Source organism: Zalophus californianus, chromosome 1, assembly GCF_009762305.2.
Source record: "Zalophus californianus isolate mZalCal1 chromosome 1, mZalCal1.pri.v2, whole genome shotgun sequence".
Taxonomy (NCBI): Eukaryota; Metazoa; Chordata; class Mammalia; order Carnivora; family Otariidae; genus Zalophus; species Zalophus californianus.
In genome coordinates this window covers 79908796-79915180 of record NC_045595.1, presented here as the reverse complement: position 1 = coordinate 79915180, position 6385 = coordinate 79908796, and the positions used below count along the sequence as shown (strand labels likewise).

The following is a 6385-nucleotide window of genomic DNA, read 5'->3' as shown; positions in this document are numbered from 1 at the left end:
ACATCCAAACTTTGAATTCCTCCCTATCATTTTCCTACAGGTCCAAATTCATTAGTCTACCACTCAAAGGTCTCTAAACTCTCCTCGGCTTTCTTTTGTTATTCACTCCATCCACTCCACTTGAAGAAAACAAAACCCTCCAGGTATGCCAACCTTCCTACTGGTAACAAAACTATCCAACAAAACTTGGAAATAAAGCAAAAGGACTAATACTATGTCCTTTCAATGACATTTGGAGGCATTGCTTAAAAGGTTCACCCAGATGGGAATGCAAGCTGGGGCAGTCACTCTAGAAAACATATGGAGCTTCCTAAAAAAGTTGAAAAATAGAGCTACTCTGTGACCCAGCAATTGCATGACTGGGTATTTACCACAAAGATATAAATGTAGTGATCCAAAGAGGCACTTGCACCCCCAATATTTATAGCAGCAATGTCCACAATAGCCAAACTATGGAAAGAGCCCAGATGTCCATGGACAGATGAATGGATAAAGAAGATGTGGGGCGTGTGTGTGTGCGTGTGTGTGTGTGTGTGTGTGTATGTGTAATGGAATAGTATGCATCCATCAAAAAATGGAAATCTTGCCATTTGCCAAGACATAGATGGAACTAGAGGGTATTATGCTAAGTGAAATAAGTCAATCAGAAAAAGACTATCATATAATCTCACTGATATGTGGAATTTAATAAACAAGGCAGAGGATAATAGGGGAAGACAGGAAAAAATGAAACAAGACAAAATCAGAGAGGGAGACAAACCGTAAGAGACTCTTAATCTCAGGAAACAAACTGAGGGTTGTTAGAGGGGAGGGGGCTGGGGGGTATAGGGAAATGGGTGATGGACATTGGGGAGGGTATGTGTTGTAATGAGCACTGGGTATTATATAAGACTGAGGAATCACTGACCTGTACCCCTGAAACAAATAATACATTATATTAAGAATAAAAATAAATTTTTAAAAAAGGTTCACTCAAAAATTATTTAATATATTCATTCAACTCACTGTTTATTATTAAAGTCCTAAATATAATGAAGTCACATTTTGACATGTAAATTTTTGTCCACTAGAAAAGACAACCTCAAGTTTACAGTTTCTTGCCTTATAGAATGTTACCAGTTTTATATCTAACCCAGCAATCATATCCTAATTTTCCTTCATTAAATTTCTAAGGATATCTAACCCCTCAAATGCTCTTGGAACAGCCACACCATCATACTGGTTTCCTCATTAATTGATGAGATGAATAAAGTCTTTGATGTCTGTTCATTTAAAATTTATAAAACAGCTATGTTTTCAAATTTTTGAAAAGCATACTTTAACACTAATCTCTTTTAAAAACCTTTTCTCATTCTTTCTTCCATTGATCATACTGTTGCTCCCTCTGAGAAATGTCTGCCTATTCTCTAAGCTTATCAAAATCCTACCTCTCCTTCAAGTTCTTGTTCTAGTCCTATTGCCTAGAAGGGACCTTCTCTTTCTTTAAACTGATCAGGCATTTATAGCATGGATTATTACTCTTGCATCTTTGGGATTTCATTTATTTTTAAATGTTTACTTTGTTTTCTTGACTAGATGAGAGCCCAAGCAACAAGCTCACTGTTGAATTTTAATCATAACAAAATAAATTACAACTATGTTTACAATTAGCAATAATCGCGCCTCGGATAAACCTCATTGGCTATGATACTGCCACTGCACAAAGCTATTTACAACTATGTTTAAACACTAATATCTATATATACACCAAAAAATGACTGTGGTGTGGCAATTTACAGAACTTTTGAAAAACATAATAATTGATAACTTGATATTTCATAGAATATTATAGAGTATTTAAAAAAGAAAAAATTAAACAAGGAGCCATTCAAAATCAAAAATGTATTAATTAACACAGTAACTACTTTTCTAGGCCAGCTTAGACAAGATCTGGGAAACACGAAATAAAGTCTTTGCAAAGTGAAAAAGAATCAGCACAGATAGAAAGAGGGTGTCAGACACAGCTGCAGAGTCAACCTTTTCTGAGAAATTCACTTTTAAAGAATAACTTGTAAATTTATGTAGCACAAAAAGTACTGTCATCTTAAAAATCAAAACACTGAAGCAGTTCCCAAGAGTAGGAGTGTGGGTGCTTCCTTGCACTCACTCACTTATTGGTCAAGGTCCTTCTACGTATATATTTGTTAAGATACTCTACCTCAGCACCTAAATACTAGGACAGCTATACTTTGGCACAAAACGATGGGAAAAGCTAAGCTGAACTTCAATTATATTTTTCTTTTTTTTTAAAGATTTTATTTATTTATTTATTTGACAGAGAGAGACAGCGAGAGAGGGAACACAAGCAGGGGGAGTGGGAGAGGGAGAAGCAGGCTTCCCGCTGAGCAGGGAGCCCGACATGGGACTCGATCCCAGGACCCTGGGATCATGACCTGAGGTGAAAGCAGATGTTTAATGGCTGAGCCACCCAGGGGCCCCTCAATTATATTTTTCTTAAAAATTATTTTCATTATTAGCTAGTTGTTTCAGCTGGGAATATGATTTAAAGACACTGCCCAAAATAAAATTGAAAGAAACTGAAATTCTATTTTTGTTGTTGTTGTTGTTCATCTAGAAAGGAAGAAAGACATCCTTACTCCCAGCCCTGGAGAATTCCCCAACATCTAGCTTATGGATAAATGAAGAACAAATTGAAATCAGGCTTAATGATTCCAGGAAATTTGTGTGGTTTGCCCCTAGACTATGTCTAGGACAACATGAGACTATGTCTCATGTCCAAGGCTTTTTTTCTCCCACTTCCCACACCATCTTCATTGAGTACCACTTAATAACGTCACTCCCAGAAGTCTTCAGTAGCTACTCACTGGTTCCAAAAAGAATTCAAATTTCTCATCCTGCCATTCAAGACGTTTGCAATCTAATGTTCTTTCTATTAAGCACCAGAGTTTGATTTAGTTTTGTTTGTTGAACATACTGTAATTCTATAAGGCAAAGAACCATTTGAAGCTCCTATTTCTCATATATTATTCCTGTACAAGTCTGAAACATGTATCACAGTGCTTTCCCCTAACCCCAGCAGTTTTTATTCTCAAAACTAATTAAACATGTGTTTGTATCTCTTCTTTGCTCTACTGGTCATATCACAAGAAGAATGAAAAATGGAAAGACTTATATTTAGAAAGTAATGAGGAAGAAAGGGGAAATATGTCCAGAGTCACTGTAGGAAACATCTTTCTATTACACTTAGAAATGCATCTAAGGCAATATTTTATAATATAAAACATTCTGAAGACTCAGCCAGTATCTGGCAAATTTAGACAAACAGGATAATTCAGGGTCCTGCATGAATGTATTTGTCCCTTTGGACTAACTCTCTAGTTTTGATGTCTTTGCTTTAGAGTTTATAAAGTGCTTTCACATACATTATTTTGTCATTTTATCAATGATTCTGTAAAGTAGCTAAAGATTATAACTATCTCTACTTAAAAGGTACAAACCGCGACCCAGACTGTTTAGATGATCTTTTTCAACATCACACAGCTAGCAAGAAGAGTGAATCCTTCGTCTCACTATTGTAAGTATACAAACATGTCTAACAACACACCAGCAGATGTCAACCATGGTACTGCCATCCACTGAGACTGTCACAAATCATTTGCTACTAGAAATAACATGTAAAGCCTGCAAATGATTTACTTTTATATATAAGGAGCAACTGTCTGCATTAAAAAAATCTATCTCTTGCTCATTTGTGTTCATAAATGCTTTCTCCAATAAGAACAAAATGGCTAGAGCAGGAAGAAGAAAGTTTAGGGCTTTGAAAAGCCCATGGGAACGTGTCTGCCACATGAATGCACAAAAATAAATAAAGGAAACCTCATTTAAGATGAAGCTGGGAAGCCCTGAAGGGAACTCACACACATACCGCTCATCGTAGGCTGTACAACCAGCAGAAAGAAGGGAGGTAAGAATTATTTTGTCAAGGGAGGACATTTTTCACATAGAAATTTTATCTCCTGGGCGCCTGGGTGGCTCAGTTCATTAAGCAACTGCCTTCGGATGAGGTTATGATCCCAGGGTCCTGGGACTGAGTCCCGCATCGGGCTCCCGGCTCATCGGGGAGCCTGCTTCTCCCTCTGACCCTCTATCCTCTCATACTGTTTCTCTCTCGCTCTCAAATAAATAAATAAATAAATAAATAAATAAATAAATAAAATCTTTTAAAAAAAATTTTATCTCCTGCTTTTAAGAAGGAAGATCCCTTTCTGTTTCAGCTCAACACACTAACCATCACTTGCAGCCAATGAGAAACTGCTTGTCCTTCTCTACTGCTTTTCTTTAAAACAACCCTTCCCAATTTCCTCCTAAAACCTAATCAAAGCAGATCATCCCTTTGTCTCTTTGGGCTTGTATATGGCTCACCATAGGTTGCTTGTCCTGAATTGCAATTTTTCTGCTATTCCCAAATAAATTCATTTTGCTGGTAAAAACTACATGTTTTATTTTCAAGCTTGACAAATGTCATTATTCAGTGAGTCTTTGTGCCATGATGTGCTGCATCACCCTACCTTTAAGATGTATGATCACATCTCCTCCTTTACACTGGCCTCTAGAGACAGGTCCTGAATTTTGGTTTTTAAGATACAGTTAACCACATATTATTACCCTTAAAAGTACTCATTAGCTGCTTATAGTTTTTTACTAACCAAAGTCAGTAAAGCCCAGTGTCACCTCCCCTTTCCTCCGCCTTACTATGCCTCATTGCTTTTCTTCTTTTGCACCTAATTCTGTGGCATGACAACATTTTATCAGGAAAAAGCTTACAAAGTTTAGAGGACTAAATCAGAACAGTAATGAGAATATTTATTTATTAGCAATTGCAGAATTGCACCCACATATCAAAGACCAGCATTTCCACTACATGAGAGCTGACTGTGAGTCAGTCAGAAAAGACTGACAAAACAATCACTGAACAAGGGCATCGCAATGTTTCTAAAAATACTATGGTCATATCTTGCACACAATAGGGTTTTTAAAGAACAATAAGATGACAAAGGAAAATCAATGTATAGCCAATAAACCCCAATTAGTTGCAATAAACTACAGAACTTATAGCCTATATTATGGTAGAGAGAAGGTCTCAGAAATCTTTCTAAACATCCTTCCTTCAGCCAGAGATGCATACTTCTTACTTACATAAGACTGAAAATAAATCATATAGGAAACATGTGTTGTTGCTAAAAAAGAATGAAGCTGATTTTCAAACAAGCTGATTCCAAAATATAATCAAATGGATCAGAGCTCCTTTTAATAGGAGTCACCTAGGAAGCTATACAATGAATAACAGTGAAATTTATTTCAAAAGCTACACATAAAAATGAGCCTCCCCAGGGGTTGCCTGGGTGGCTCTGTCAGTTAAACATCCGACTCTTGATTTTGGCTCAGGTCATGACCTCAGGAATGTGAGATGGAGTCCCAAGTCTGGCTCTGTACTTAGCAGAGAAGTCTGCTTAAGATTCTCTCTCTCCCTCAGGGGAAGAATGAAGGGGAGTAAATCGGAGGGGGAGACGAACCATGAGAGATGATGGACTCTGAAAAACAAACTGAGGGTTCTAGAGGGGAGGGGGTGGGGGGATGGGTTAGCCTGGTGATGGGTATTAAAGAGGGCACATTCTGTGTGGAGCACTGGGTGTTATGCACAAACAATGAATCATGGAACACTACATCAAAAACTAATGATGTATGGTGATTAACATAACAATAAAAAATTTAAAGTAAAAAAAAGATTCTCTCTCTCCCTCTCCCTTGCCCCTCCCCATGTCTCTAAAATAAAAAATAAGTAACTCTTTAAAAAAATGAGAGTGTATATGGACCAGTCACACAGGACTCATTACAAGGGCTTTGTAAGTCACATTACAAGCATTTCCTACTACCCTAAGGAATGAAAGCCATTAGGTGATTTTGAAGAGGAACACTAGGAAGAAATTTGTAGTTGGGGCGTGGGCAATGTCCCCTCATACTCCCACCCCAAATATTCTACACATAACTGCAGGGAAAGATTGACAATCTCTCTTTTTTCTGGCCTCAGCCTTAATATCTTTTAAAAAATGGATCCCTCCCTGCACCATAAGCAGTATATGTAATTCTTATAATAGGACTATACTTAAGAAACTGTTCAAAAACAACAAAAATATAAAGCAATGTAGTGTTTTCCCTAATTGAGGGAATGGAGGAAACATTGCTACAATTATTTGTGTCTTAAAAAATAGAGAGAAATGTATGAAATTTTTATTTTTTAAAATCTTAACTTCTTTAAGAGAGCAGGCAAAAACACATTTCTTTAAAAATATTATAATACAGTGAAATAAGTCAAGCAGAGAAAGTC

The 6385-nt window shown here is 36.9% G+C and overlaps 1 pseudogene; it reads right to left on the bottom strand.

Annotated features, from left to right (window-relative positions):
• Nucleotides 1-1541: 1541 nt before the first annotated feature.
• LOC113918977 lies at nt 1542-1707 on the bottom strand (annotated as a pseudogene).
• Between the last annotated feature and the right edge of the window lie 4678 nt (nt 1708-6385).